We start from the raw sequence: 17,406 nt of genomic DNA on the forward strand, positions 1-17,406 counted from the left end.
CGCGAAACACCGTCCCCCACTACACTACTGAATGTAAAGCACAATGCACATTGACATTCGACTCAACACCAACATAAAGGCGTAATTACATAGGCAGACTCACAGATTCAACCAGATGCAATGATCGTCGTGATCAATCGTCGACTTTAAATACCAATAACACGGAACGATTCACCTACCAACTCAAACGTGTTAGCGCTTGATTTGATTGATTCAAAATATAAGCTCAGTGTGAACAATTTTATTATAAAATAAAGTAACAAATGAAATTTAGTGAAGTAACGAGTTATTGATTGTATTTACTAAGGTATTATTTTTGTTTTATATTATTATTGTCTGTTCAATAATGAATAAAATCAGGTAGAATTCATTATGTAAACGTCAAATTTTTTTGTTATGTCAAACGCACGACAGAACACGCTCGTGCAGCCACTCTTGGAAGCTCAAGGTTAATTCGAATATTTTCGCACGCCCTCGGTAAAATAGAAATTGTTCCAATTCGGTTAAGACTCCAGAGAATGACTCAAAGGTGACTTTTTACAATCGGGGGGCAATAGTTGCCTGGCGGTTGGCCTGATAATCTATCAATGTAATTGAAGCTTAATTCTAATTCATAAATTCTGATAAATTAGCATTCACTCTCACGCACAAAGACGTGACTTAATCTATAAAGTCCATTCATTAAAAATTCAACTGTTGAACTACGCAAGCAAGATAATATTGTAATTTTTTAGCTATTAGCGTTTTATAAAATAAAATTAATTAAAAATTTTAATACGTTATTATCAATTAGACATACCTATACTAATGCAAAGTCTTGGAAGGATGTTTTATTTCATTATAATCTTCATCATTGTTATTTTTATTCTCTTTGTGCGGAATGCGATAGACCGACTCGGGCCTCGGCAGTCGCTTGAACTAAATTGAAAAGCAACTAAACACGTTATGAATAGTATGGATTGTTTGCATGGTGGTAGCGATTTATTTCACAACATACTTCAGCGATATTCATGCTAAGCGCTCCCAGCTATGTTACATGCGCTGATATTAATATTCCATCAACGCTAGGTTATTTTACTTGTGTTTTGTGAATGCTAATTAAATCACTTCGACGAAATCGACGTGTTGCAGTCGTGTCGAGTTTATACGTATGTGCGACCCACCTAACACTTAAATGTATTCGCATGAGCACCGAAACCCCGGTGGTACGAGCGGTACACGGTTCGTCAAACATCATATTCATATACATTTATGCGTGCTCGACGTCCTGACAAGCGAATACTCCAACCTTCGTGAGATTAAGGACGCAATAACATTTTGAAAATCACCACGGGTGTTTAATACACTTTCATTTATTTTCGATTATTAAAAATCGGATATGAAGTATAGAACTCATAAGTAGAGAACGGATTTATATGCAACAAAAAACATGATTATATGCATGCACATATGCACTTAAAATCATTAAAATATGCACTCAAACCGAAGATATATGCAAAAAAAATGTAAATACTCACTTCACCCAATATTACTGATAAAAAATCGAATAACAAATTAGTAATCTTAATCAATATAACACAATAACAAAAAACGCAAATCAAAATCCGACCATGCCCGATCCTAATAGGATCATAATATGGGCCTTCACAGAGTAGAGGTTTGTATTAACAGATTTTGTTTTTTTACGAGAAATGGATGTCAGCCACTTGCTCAACCTATTAGGTCCATACCATGACTCACACACAAATTGAAAAACAATATGTGTACTTGCCAGACCTAGGATTCAAACCTGGGATCCACGGCGTGATAGTTCAACGCTTAAGCCGCGCGGCCACCGTGACGTACACGTAAATTACAATTTTCAAAATAGTTTATTTACAAGTACAAATAATTGGACAATAAATGCAATGTAAACTAAACACAACCTACGTAAAAAAAATGAAAACGACCTATCAACGTCCACAGAGGTGATTGGACAAAATTTAAATAAAGGTGCCCGAGTTGACTTCACTTTTTCTGATAAATGTTCTGGTTTCCCATAAAAAAATGCTAGTGCATCTAAAAAATCTACCTACCAAATTTAGTTATATTTCGATAAAATAATTTAAAAAAAAAACTAAATTTATAAATGCATTTTATTTATGTATCTACTTAATATGCAAATTATATGCATTTATTAATTATTAAATATGCACCAATGTTTCAAATATGCTCTAACGTCACAAATATGCATTTATATGCACAATAAATTTTTATTTATGGATTCTGTGTCTTTGTCTTTCAAAACAGATTTCTGTGCAACTCTCGTAGCTGTGCATACACCCTAACAAAACATGCACTAGCATTATAAATCCGGTCTCTAATATATGTATTGCCCATTTTAATATATTGTGTGCTTAGACTTTAGACGATCGATTACTTACCACAAATCTCTGTGATTTGCAGTGTTTTGTATAGTTGTATACATATCTGCGCAATTATTACGATTGCCTTGACGACATCTATAATTTTTGCGTATCCTTGTCTATGGCCTTATCAATTTATTTATTTTGTGATCTTTCGACGTAATTCTGGGTCGGAAACGTTTCCTCCTGTCAAGCCTATCAGGCACCATTAGCGACGGGTGTAAGACCACAAGTTAACGCGTTCCCCAAAGACATAGACATTTTCAGTAATGTGCTGTGAATTTTGATTTTAAAATTTTATTTTACTGTATAAAATTGAGTACTTACTTATATTTCTTACTCTTGTGAGGGTAATATTTTTGTTAAAATGAAAATTTCATGTTGTGAACGTACTGAATTTTTATTTTTTATGTTCACTATGTTTTGTTTTCATAAATAAATAAGTAATGCCCAATATGCACCTTTCTATGTCATGTCACGCTACTTGCACTTTTTTTAAATTTTATTGAATACCAAACAAACTAGTTCCGCATATTGTGACATTTTTTACTACATTTTAGGACAGTAAGTTTTTTTTACATTCTGGTTATGTATATTTAAATTGTACATATGAAGTTTGTCGTATCACAGTTTACCATGAGTTTTTGTACAGAAAACCGATAGCCGTATAGCGTTGAGATCAAAAAATGTGCAACATGTAAATTTTACGAATTATATTTCGCCATGTCACATTTATTTTCACCGTAAGATGACGTACCGGAAAGAGATGCCGTATATCGTATATCATTGAGACCAAAAAATTAGACTGGCATTATTATCAGATAGTTGATAGAAACGACTTGATATTACCTACGAACACCTACCTGTTAACCTGCTTTTATATTATTCAGATTTTTTTAGAAATGGTTTTAAAGGTAAAACAGAATGGTATTAATTTTAACCACAGCCTTCTATAGAAATCAACCACTTTTTACCTGTGTATTTTGTAAATGCCCGGGCCCACTGTTCAGCTGTCAAAATCAGACCCCAAATACAAGACCGCTTGATATATTTATTTGCAAAAGCAGTTAATTAATTCTCATTAATTATTTTCTCGCTATAAAATAGTAATAAACGCCGTGATATTTACAAATATACATTCCTGTAATTCAGTTGTCAACATCAGATGATTCCTGCATCCAAAGATCTCTTGAAATAGGTACCTAATTTATTATTTATTATTTAATTACGATGTAAAACTATAAAATATAAATGAGTGATGCCTAGAGTCATAACTCACATTTTGCAATTTCGTCATTTTAGTGATTAGTGATAGTGAGTATCAAGTGTTTCGAAAGGCATTAGAGGCCATCCATGGACTGAAACCATATTCGGTTTAGATCCGTGTGCCATACTAAACTTATGATTTTTGTTCATGAAAGTGTAAGTGTATGGTATAAACGGATACGATCAGATGCTTACAATATACTTTGTGGAAATATATTTCCATGACCAGAAAAGCTAAGCTTAGTATAAGCACACGGTTCGAAACCGCATACGGTTTCAGTCCATGGATGGCCTATTAATCTATAATTATAAAGCAAAATAGTTGGATATCACAAGTCACTGTAAACTACGGATTGCAATATCCAAATGAAAATATCAATACCGGTTTTTCGGTATTTCTTAATGAATACCGGTATTCGTTCAAACATAAAAAAGTACTTATCAGTCAATATAGCTATTAAAATTTCTTTAAAACGTTATTTTATAGCAAAAACCTACCTACCTACATTTTTATTTTATTATGTTGACATTTAAAATATGTATTGATAATAATATTGTAGAATTGGTGATGTTTACAAATAATTTGAATAAATTGATAATTTTAACTAGCACCCTCAAAAAGACTAGTTTAGTAAGACGTGCAAATAAGTGCGTTTGCAGGAAATGCTTTTTCAATTGAATGCTTGTACAGTCATCAACAATTTTATTACAGAATAATAAAATTGGACATTTGTCACGGATGTTTTCTATTTCGAAATAATGTCATGTTAATTTATCGCGACAATTTTATAAATAGGTATATTTGATGGACTTTGTTTTATTACTATTTCAATTTTGTTGGGTTCAGTAAATATATTTGCATTTTAGCAGCACATAACTTATACACTAAATTTAATAGGCAATACAGTATAAAGTAATGTAGAAATAACATTCAATTCATTTTCAAAAACGTAAACGGGTGTGGTTTTAATACCAAAAATTATTTATTATATTATTAAAATATTTTATTAAAAAAATACCAAAAATTCCGGTATTTTGGATTTTTAAAACCGGTATTTCGGTATTCATAAGTACTGGAATACCGGTTTTGAAATACCGGTATTGCAATCCTTACTGTAAACCATGTGAAATCTTCGACAAAGTTTACTGTTGGTGTCATGTTTCGATGAATAATACGAGTTCTGTCACCAAGGTCTTTCTAACCAATCAGAGAACTTTCCTATCATAGTGGGCTGTGTCCGCACTCTGCAGCCTTAATAGTATTATATATATTGATACCGAGAAGAATAGGTGGAGAACTCACATGTATGCTGGCAGCGTTCTTCACGAGTATCACCTTGATTGAGGGTTGTGTGGACATCAGGACATATAATTCAAGATAAAACACGTCTTTGATTTGACAATTTCCCTGCGCAGGGACGTTTAATTACATTAACTTTTCAGACATTGGTTGGATTACATCATTAATTACACTTGCACAGGAGTCTTAGATTTCAGTCATTATATGGGAACACGTGTTTAAACACATTGGCCGAATCGGCGCGAAAGTGTTTTATCGAGGACGCGACACATGGTTTGCTTTATTGGATTCGCGGTTTGCTTTAAGGGCAACTGTATAGATTATTATTCACACGACAACGATAAAGGGTGTCACTTTTTCTAAGATATGATAACTTTTGATTGATTATTTTTAACGCGAGGATCCTAACTGAAACACGCGTTAAAGGTATCCGCCGCGCCGAGGCCGGGCGGAGGAAATGTTTTTGTCAGCTTCACTGCCGGATTGGAACTGACCCTGACTTTCAAAAAATATCGAAAAAAAATTAACGGCGAGGGGTACTCGATATCCCAGGGGTGCGGGCGGGTTGTTTGTCATAGCTTTGAACTGTAAATTTTTGGGCGCGCATCGGCCGGAGAGGCCCTTCTTAGAAGTTATCGGTTGAGCCGGGACACTATCCCGCACGGCAGAAGAACCAAACTTTCGGTCGGGGTCCTCCTGACTTTGATTAAATTGCGGATTTGGAATTTGAAACTGTCGTGCCGGGTTCTTTTCTTTTTTGTCTGGTAACAATATATATATATATATTTTTTTTTTAAATAATGTAAATCGACTCATTTACTCATTAATATTCAAGGGAGTTTAATACTTTTCTTGTAAATTAAAAAAAAACATTGTTCTAGTGATTTTTTGCCATTATCTCAAAACTAGATTTTTGAAATGAGTGAGTTATGACTCTAGCTAGCCAACTCAAATATGAAACTTTCATTTATCAAAATTTCGCTCCTTAATAGTGAATTAAATACAATACTTATCAATGTATTTTACAACTGTATGATTGTGCTATTCATCTGTCAAAATGAAACCATTCTCTCCGTACAAGCACAAGACATCGATTTGCAATACCTTAAAAAATCATATTTTTGTATAATAATATTTTTCATTATTATAAGCAACAAGTTTAGTCTTGTGGTGGAGGGGGTTCAGAAGAAACTCTTGAGAGACATTTACTTGTGGCTGTATGGATACTATCAGTGACTTTATCCGACTGACTTTCGATGTAATTTTTCAGATTTATACGGGGTGTAAAGTGTTGACCTGTGTGTCTCTGATAACTGATGACTTGTTTTATCATTGAAAATACATTGTTTTGGATAACCATTTCGAGCACACACAAAACCTTGTAATTGCTGATTATTACTTTATTTTTAAGTCATTAAAGGTTTCGATTATGAATTATTATAAGTACCATTAAAAAATGTGTATTTTATGAATGAGACTAAGTTAGGTATAAGGCAAAAATGTGTATTTTCTTTTGCGATTAATGTTATATTTAGTATTAATTATATTGTACTTTCGTAAATATTGCTGTATCTTGTTATTACTTAATCTTAAATAATGATATGTCATGTAAAAGTTTGATGAGATTTATATAAATATATTATGTATTTAATATTGTGCATAATTATTCTGTACAATGTGCTATGTATGTTCATTCATTTAATATAAATATACTACAAAATCCAATTATATCCTTTTTTCAATATCTAGAAAGTATATTCCTAACTAATTGTGTGTAAAAGTGTAAATTAAATATGCGTGCTTTTAAAAACGTTTAAAACACCAATATTAGTAATATTTATATTTCTCGTATGAAATCTTTCTAATGAAAAGTAGACATCAATAATGCCGCTCTGTGTTTGTTGCATGGTCTATTATTTGTGCGCTCACATATTATTCACACTTCTAAAATCCGACATCAAATTTTTACATTTGCCTTATTGGGGATGAGAACTCTATTTATTATCTGTTATGTGGTATACGGAACGTATTATTTGGGTTCATTGAAATTTTGTACATAAGCATTTGGCCGTGGCTATACACCGAATGCCTCTCTACCATAAAGCGCAACCCACATTGAGGTCCAAGTCACGGTGCATTTCGCCTACTTTCACGAGCTGCTGCTACGGGGAAAAAAGTGTGTAATGTCGTTGTTCTTGGCGTTTAAAATATTATTAAACTGATGCTCCCATCCCGTAGGACATATTGAACCTTTAAACGAACATTGTCAGTTGGCAAAATCTGCCGTAATCATTAAAACAACAATGAGGGCACTTGAACTGTACTGCATCGGCATCTGCATGACGTTTTGAACATTTTTATCATATTTCACATGCCTGCACTTTTCGAATGTGATCTCAAAATCACGTTTTTTCTGTTTTTAGCGGTTGGCACTATGTATTTTCTATGAGAATTATGTATATTATCTATGGTCTGCAAGTTGGGTTCTATTAAAAATATTATCTATGGATGTCATGTCAAACGTAATTTTAACGTACGCACACGTAGAAACTATTAAAATTAATTGAAATTAGCATGAATAATTAATAATAATTCAAATTACTAGTAGGCACCCTTCATCAGTGTCATTCTTCAATGAATTTACGAGATGGTGCACGTTCAAAACATTCTGCAAAATGACGAAACCATAAAGTAAATTTTCGCCACGACAGCATGACAGTTGGCGACATGCACCGTGATATGCACCTCAATGTGGGTTACGCTTAAGTTGAACAAACCGATTGCCAAACTTGACAGATTGCAACTGACGGCCCGCGTTTGTTGTTAATTGTCATACTTGTTTCTTCCGTGTTTCATTATAATTGAGTGAATTATTTTGATGATTGTTTCATGGTATTATCTCTTATACAATTTATCCTATAATTGGTGCTTCATTTTATTCTATCACGACTGCTTTATTTATAATAAACTTTGCTTTCGAAGATGAAACTGAAACTGAAACAAATTTCGTAAAAGCGATGAGACTTTCGAATTAAACAAGAGTTTCGTTAGTAAATACACGTCAGACGCAGATTAATGAAAATCTTACTAATATATCTATATACTTATATATATATATATTTGATAACTGAATTCATATCATTGTGCTGGAATCGATTTATGCATAATAAATGGGTAGGTATACTATCACGATAAGCATTTATTTTTTATTTGTTTACCTTCCACGTCAATTAATAGTAATCATGTATTTCTCAAGAGATTTCCTATATTTTGTAATGATTACTTATATTTATTCAATAACATTTATTCGGCGTTTCCAAACTTTTTTTCGAAATTTCCAAATTTTAGCGATTTCCAAACTGGGAGACGCAGAGGGTTGCAAAGGGAAGCGTAAAAAGTTTAACACAATTAATGTAGCCACAGGTTTTCAGTTTGCAAATGCATAGTTTATAAAACGGCCGCTAGTTATAAACTACATAAAAAACAGTCCTATAAAAGGTTGTTTGCAAATCGGTCTGAAAATATGGAAACTAATTTTATAATACCTCACTTCAATACTATTGTGAAGCGCGCTGGCTATCTCGTGAAAAAATTAAATAGACAAGTCAAATCATAATGTTGAAATTTGAGGCAAATTTGTTCAGAAACGATAATTTTGTTGTTAAACTTGTCTATTTGATTGAAATTAAAAAAAAAAAATCTGTGAATAAATCAATGCAAGGACCACTAATGCATTCACTGATTTAAGAAGACAAATTGAAGGCATTCATAAAAAACTTGGAGCTTTGGAAAAATGAGTTCGCCATGTTTCCACTTTTAAATGATTTCTGCGCCAGATATATTGAAGCAAACAAAATTCTATTTACTGAGTTCTTAGTTAGTTTGCTAATGCACTTTTCACATCATTTCATTAATGACACTGGTTTGTGTCAAGGCTATTGAATATTTTAAATATGTGGCTGTGCGTTGCAATTTGACGTGATACCTATATGATGATTGATATACTTAAATAATAACTCCCGTGTATAATTTAGGAAACACTTCATTATAGCACCATACTGTCCTTAACCTCAGCGATAGGTAGATGGGCCCGCCAAAGATCCTGGCCTGGAGGCCCGCTTCATGATGTGGGGCCCATAATAGAATCCATTTGCCAATGAACGATGATGAATTTGGATTGACTACTATTGAAATTGATTGTGCTAATAAACAAGCACATTCATCGCATGAAAAATAAATAAATTAAAAAATTAATATAATATACCTAGTAAAACCTTGTTTATTTTTATATTTTTTTTTCATTTATGTTTTAGTACACTGTTGACTATTTAAAAAGGTGTCTGTATCATTTAATGAAATAAAGGGGGGGAGGAGCCAAGATAACATTTTTATTAAAGGGAGGCGTAGAACATAAAGTTTGGAAACCACTGCTGTAGTATAAATCAATAAATATAAAAAATAATAAGTATATAGTAGCGACACATCTTTCATTGTCATTATATTACTACTAGGGGCTATCTAGTGACAAAATGCAAAAATTTACGTCGTGTATCGTTATTGCTTGACATATTTATAACTCATTTAGTGCAAACACCGCGACTGGCGCGTTTGGAGTCGTTGGCCATTAGATATAATTAACGTGTTATTTAAATGTGGTAATTGAAAGGTAATTAAGAGGTTAGCAGTGATTGTGATTTATTAAGCTTTCCATGGACATCAAACTTGTCAAAAAGTGACCATAGAGAAAAATATTCTTCTGTTTTTGTACAAGGAATACTTGATCGAAATATACAAACACCGTTATTTGAATGAGGCATAATATACTCGCACACAATTGGATGAACACTCTAATAGTTTGTATAAGTATATGTTAATACACGGTTATGGCGTAAAGTGACACAGTAATAAACGGCATTCGACAGCCTATTTCAATGGATAGGGTAATAGTGTCATGTAACGTACGTTGACTTTCTATGATAGATCCTGAAATACCATATTCGATCTGAGGTTAATTTCTAAACTGATTACACTATGTTTATTAGTTTTTTTTTTCGAGTGCTTTTTTATACATGTTTTATTTTCACTCATTGGCCGGTTTCGTTATCGAATATTTTCACAATTATTGGTGATTGTATGACAAAACCGGTATTGGAGTGACGTAAAAATAGTTCTTCAAATAAAATATACTTACATAGTTTTCATAAAAACGTCATGCGTAAAATACGTTTTGTATACGAATCTCTGAGTTTCTTTCACGGATATTCAATGACGTTCATATGTTTTAACAGGAGATCGCGTCGCATTACTGTAGCGACTGTGTGCGCGGGAGAGACTTTCAGCATTGCTGGCAGTTATGATTTATGGTTATATGGATGTCGAGTCACATTTTATGCATTAGCCGACTCTCACCTCGAAACCTCACCCCGTCTGCCGCACATCCATAAATCTACCCTTCTAGGAACGTCGTTTCAATGTTGCATATAAAGACCATGCACATCTACCTATCGACGTATATTATTTGGATGCGACGACCGGCAATCCGGTATAGGAATGACCCGTTCGTAGGTTCTGGCGTCATCGACGCGCAGCCCGAGATGCATGCGATTTGTTGATAGCAGCATTAGATGTTTTTTTCAGACAAAAAAGTTGCATTTGACCAATCTGCGGAGCTCCATTTAACAACGTGTGTTTATTGAATAACGATGACGTCACATCGACGTATTCGACACGTTGCGGACGAGACGAGTTTTGATGTGCGAGCCGGCTTATGAGTTAGATAACTGGTAAACGCACTTGATAATATAGAACCGTATTAAGCTACGCTCAGTAAGTCGAGTAAGAATACCAAATAATACGCAAAAAAGACACACATTTCAATTCAACAAGCATCATTTTAATTATTAATAAATCGATCGCCTTTTGAAAGCTTATCTTTATAATAATAATACCAACTATGTTTTAAATTTCCATTTAATTATCTTTAGAAAATATATGTAAATATATGAATAGTGAAAATATTTTTAATTTGACGTTCGTTTAAATAAAAAACAATAAATAAGGAATATTCTATTTAGGGCTTGCGCAGACAGAGCGCGGTCAGGCGGTCTGCGTTCCGCGTTCGGAGTTCGGCGTTCTTTGTACTGTATGGACTTCATACTGTATGGGTACACAGCCGGCGGTCAGACCGCGCCGGTCAATTGGAACGCTAGAGTTCTGGAGTTCTATGCCCGGAATTACAAAGAACGCCGTACCTCCCGTCCAGTCCCGTCATAGGAATTTGAGCAGTCACACAACATAGAGCGAAACCACACGGGGGAGTGAGTACGCAACAGCGGTGCTTTCTCACTTCCACTCGCACTCGGAATATAGCGGTCTCGCATTATGCAGCGCTTGTGTCAGTACAACGTTTGTAAACAAATGGAACGCTTATTGTTGACCGCCACCTGTCTTCTGTCCCTGAACGTTAGCGGTCAACGGTCGGTAGAACGCAGAACTCCGACCGCTCTCTGTCTGCGCAAGCCCTTAAACTTAAGTTCACTTCCTTATATTTTAAGACCTCTAGACACTCAGCTTAACATTCGGATTATGAACTGTACTTGCTTATTATTCAGGTAGATTCATTAAATAAATGTATTTTACATTTAAATAATTTGATATAGTTTACTTTATAAATCTATTATATTATTACCTAGATAAGCTACATTCAGTTCTGGGGTTTCTGATTGAAATCACTCAAAACATTTTGAAATATGACAAACCTGGCCAAAACAACCTTTGATATCGGTTATACTTCATACAAAATACGCAAAAATATTGATACTAAATCTACTTACTGTGTACTGTGCATAATCCATGGCCTGCGTGAAGACCATACTGGAGTGGTTGTTGACGCTCTCGTGCCCGTACATATCGTTGAGGTCCGCACGAAGCCTCGACTCCAGTCCCACCAGAGACCTCTCTTGGATCACAGCCAAAGTCACACTGACGCAAATGGTACTGCTGGCCAATACCATCAGACTGATAGAAAACTGTAAGAACATAAAATTGCACATTGTGAATACTTATATATTATATAAAATGATAGCTAATGGTGTGTCCTATCTGAAAAAAATGCCTTTTTAGTTGAGCAGTGGCAAAGTCTCCATACTAAACGATTATTTAAAGCCTACCTTCTTACGAAAAATAATTTTTAATTTATATAATCACATATTATATATCTATAAAAATAGTGAATTTAATTTGCCAACGACTATCTTAGAATTATGTAGGAATGTATTATATAATAAGTACAATATGTCGAAAGGAAAAAAAATACACCACATCGCGTCTTCTCTCTTCAACATTGTATTGTATGGATTATTTGCTGGTGAATACGGGTAATTTTTAGTTTGGAGTTTATGTTACGTGACCTCAGCGTGTCTGTTCCAGTCCATACAAAACACATTGGCCAATAATAATATTATCTATGACTGCACGTTTGTTCAAAATGATGAATAATAACATAATTTTAAAAATTAATTTCTATGGGATTCAATTACATATAAATATTGATTGTCTTTAAAAATAAAAAAAAAATCGGTGTGTGTACCTATATAGGAAGTTGAAATGGAGTGCCGCTGGTTTAAGATTATCTTGTTGCTTCATTCCGTATTTATTAATATTATTTACTATTACTATTTTAATGATGTATTTTAATTATCTTGTTAAATTACACCTCAGAATAAGGGCCGCTTATTGGAGCGCCGCTGGTTTAAAATTATTTTATTGCTTCGTTCCGTGATTATTAATATTATTTAATATTACTATTTTAATTATCTTGTTAAATTACACAGTACGAAAAGGGCCTCTTATTTGAGCGCCGCTGGTTTAAAATTAGTTTATTGCTTCATTCCGTAATTATTAATATTTTTAAATATTACTAATTTAACTATCTTGTTAAATTACACTCTCAGAAAAAGGGCCGCTTATTGGAACGCCGCTGGTTTAAACCTATTTCATTGCTTCATTTCGTAATTATTAATAATATACTCTTTTAATTATCTTGTTCAAATGCACACTCAGAAAATGGGCCTCTTATTAGAGCGCCGCTGGTTTAAAATTATTTTATTGCTTCATTTAGTAATAATTAATAGTATTTAATATTACTTAGGTACTATTTTAATTATCTTGTTACACACTCAGAAAAAGCACCGCTTATTGGTGCGCCGCTGGTTTAAAATTATTTTATTGCTTCATTCCGTAATTATTAATATTATTTACTATTACTATTTTAATTATCTTGTTAAATTACACACTCAGGAAAAGAGCCGTTTATTGGAGCACCGCTTGTTTAGTATGTACCCTTGAGACCAAAATGAATATAATCATAATAATAATTATTTACCAGCTCAACATTCACAAAAGTTATTTATTTATTTATTGATTTATAATTTTACTCATAAATACTACTTACATAAATTATAGCCTCAAATCCCAATACACAATCTTTACAATGAAAAATAAATATACACTCCAATTTAAATAAAGTTTTATGAATAACGTTAGGAAAGTTAACAGAAACAAATTTGAAGCCGCCTAACACAACGATAAATATTTCAAAGTATTACGCGACCCGAATGCAATATAAATTATAAAAATTATGTGTTACATCGCGGCCGGCCACATGCCAAAAGCGTTACATCAGCGCGTCACACGCAAAAAATACACTCTCATCCGTTTTTCCAAACGCGCCAAAAGAAGTATAACTTCAAAAATAATTTATCTCGTGCTTTTTATTTATCAGTTAGTAATTTATTCAGTCAGTTATATCAGTTGAGATCTGATATTGTACCTACGTCGTCAGTGTTTTTAATATACAAGTATTTTAAATGTCTAGTTTTATAGGTGAAATTGTAAATTGTTATGGGACAACAACAGGTTTTTTCAAAGATGACGATATATTTTGAGCGTATGTTTCGTTTATAAATGTCTAGAAAAATACATAATTCACAGTCATCGCTCAATATAATATCGACAGTGAACTTTTGAAATTTCATCGATTTAGTCAATTTAGTGTGTCGTTGTCATTAGTGTGTACGTATTCATCAATAGTGATATCGGATTATCTTCTTATTTCCCGTAAGTATAGCTGACAAGTGTGCTTTCTCCACAGCCTACCTCTTTTCAAAAGTCACCCTTCGCCACTGGTTAAAAACGTACGAGTGGTAACCTATCCGCTTTGTAAACTGAAGGTCTCGGGTTCAAAATTTACATTCGTGTTTGGATCCAGAACATGGACCTAAATTGGTTGAGCTTAGTGAACATATAAGCCGCCGGGGTTTTGAGCCAATTAAAAAAGGTAAGTATGTAATAATATAATTCAGAATGACCAAGTATTCTTTCCGAGCCAGAAATAATAATAAAAAAATGTCGTCACAAAACATATTAACCTCAGACCTATTATTTAACTTATCTCATAACTTTATTATCACTAATTCTCATAAATGTATAAAATTACCTTCTGGTAACTCCGATGTCCTTCCAAGAATATAAATTACGCGTGGGTATTTTCAAGCGTTCTTGCTCGCTGTATTGTCACGATGTATATAATATATATTATTGTATAGAATAACATGAAATAAAAAAAATGTTTTGACCTCCATTATATTTGATGTCGAACCCTTTCCCAAAAACTCACTAAACTCCTGTATCTCCCCAGTTGTTATTGTCATTTGCATTATCTATATATAGGTTCTATAAATCGTCAACACGTGTGTTATTTTTCCAGGATACAAAGCTCCTAAAATGACAACTCTGGGGAGATGATGTTTTTACTGAAGATTCATTTGCCGATTTTTCGATAAACGCAATTAATTTCAGCGCATGTTAATTCACGTTAATACACGTATGTTAAGGTGATGCCTTTACTGAGCCTTTTTTAAAGAGGAACCTAGCGGAAAAAAATACGAAGCTCGCAATTTGAGACATTTTTTTGATAATTTACAATTTCAACTGTATCAATTAATAAATATGTATCTGAAAACATTTAAAAGAAAAATATTTTTTATTTTAAGTCAAAGATAAACCTACAATTTAAGAAAAATGTTATAAAATGTGAATTTGGTGCAGGGTCTCACGTTATTATTACATATTATTTTATAGTCATATTTATTATTAAATTTAGTTTATTAAGTTGTCTATTTTTTGTGATTTTTGACTAATTCATAATTTTAATATTTTTTATATTCATTTTAAAAAACATCGATTTTTATAAAAATTTTAATGTGTATAACTTGAAATCTTTTTTATTTATATCAAATCGAGCTTCAATATTGGGACCATACCTAAATAATATTAAATAATAACATATTCTTCAATTAATCGGTGACGCTGGTTACCAAAAACATTAATCGGAAATTATTGAAATTATCTCAATAGCAAATAACTGGGCTTACTCGTAATAAGATGCATCCAGGGAACACAAAATTAATGGGAACTGGCTTACTCTGCTGGGTATTGTAACACTTTTGAAGTAGGGTTCACTTTATTATTTTATGCCATAAAACCAGGGGACTCAAAGCGTACCGACTGTCCCCAAACGTGAAAAACTGTATTACAAAATATTATGAGACATACATAACCATTGAAAATAACGTATTCTAAGTTTATCCCATATTATTCTTCCGCACTCATGGCTTGAATCTATTAATTTATGATGCACCCGTTATGACTTATCATTATAATTTATGAATTTTCCGCTAATGGTCATTGAAGATAACTAATAAGTAGTACACTCACTTTCTGTGACGAGCTTACCTTTCTAATAAACACCCGGTATTTGCTGTCCTGTGGCTATTATACGAGGGTGGGTCAATAAGTCCTTAGAAAAGCCGACAGGTGGCGCGACTAGTACTGTAAGCGGTTTGTTTTCATGCAGCGGCACTACCGATTCAGTATGCTGCGAAGTTTCAATCAGATTGGTCGGGTTGTTGTGTGTTTCTCGTACATTTAAAAAAAAAATGTGGAAAATGGAAAAATGGAAAATGGAGAAAATTGAGTTTAGAGCTGTTATTAAACATTTTAATATAAAAGGGTTAACAGCAAAGGAAATAAAAAATGAGTTGGATTTAGTTCACGGCATATCTGCTCCTTCACTTGCAACTATTTATAACTGGTTAAATGAATTTAAACGTGGTCGTACATCAACAAAGGATGAACCACGCTCAGGACGTCCTGTAGAGGTGACTACACCAGAAATGATCAATAAAATCCACGATATGGTATTAAGTGACCAAAGATTAAAATTGAGTGAGATAATTGAGGTTACAGGGATCTCAAAAGGTAGCGTCATTTCTATTTTACATGACAAATTGGGCATGAAAAAAATTTCTGCAAGATGGGTGCCGCGTTTGCTCACAGTCGACAATAAACGCAATAAGGTGGTGGCCTCTAAAGCCCTGTTGTCGCTCATGCAACGCAATCCGGATGAATTTTTTCGTCGCTTTGTGACTGTAGATGAAACATGGATACACCACTATACTCCCGAGACGAAAGAACAGTCAAAGCAGTGGATTGCGAAAGGCGAACCATGTCCAAAGAAGGCGAAAACCGTAAAATCAGCTGGTAAGGTTATGGCTACTGTATTTTGGGATGCACGTAGAATTATTTTCGTTGACTATTTGGAAAAAGGAAAAACAATAACAGGGGATTATTATGCATCTTTATTGGACCAGCTAAAAAACAAAATTGAAGAAAAACGGCCTAATTTAAACAGGAAAAAAATCCTCTTTCATCAGGACAATGCCCGTGTTCACACATGTTTACGATCAATGGCTAAAATTGAAGAATTGAAGTTCGAATTGGTCGACCACCCACCGTATTCGCCAGATTTAGCCCCCAGTGACTTTTTCCTTTTCCCAAACTTAAAAAAATGGCTAAGTGGACAACGTTTTTTTTCAAATGAAGAAGTCATCGATCGGACAAATGCTTATTTTGAGGACCTTCGGAAAACTTATTTTTCTGACGGTTTAAAAAAAATTGAGAAACGTCTAACCAAGTGTATTGAGCTCCAAGGAGATTATGTTGAGAAATAAAAAAAAAATACAAAAATAAAAACTGTTTTAATGCTTTTTTCTAAGGAATTATTGACCCACCCTCGTACCTAAGTATCGTTTTTTTTAAATTGAAAATAAAGTCATCTTTGGTACGTAATTAGGACGTCAATAGTATTGTTATATTGTCAACAGTATGTGCATTATATTATCTTCAATTTGCATTGTGTAATTTAATGGGATTTGTAATTGACTCGTAACTTCGAAGAAAGTGCAGCGCTCGAAAATAAATGGAAAATTTTACGAACCGGAGCGCTCGATAATTTTACGAAAATATTAACATAGGTAGTTATCTAATTTTATATGTATTTTCCAAAAAAGTGTGTTAGATTTTTTGTTACGTGGC

This window comes from Rhyacophila brunnea, unplaced genomic scaffold (genome assembly GCF_057557595.1).
Source record: "Rhyacophila brunnea isolate RB1 unplaced genomic scaffold, BYU_Rbru_1.0 scaffold_18, whole genome shotgun sequence".
NCBI classification, from domain to species: Eukaryota; Metazoa; Arthropoda; class Insecta; order Trichoptera; family Rhyacophilidae; genus Rhyacophila; species Rhyacophila brunnea.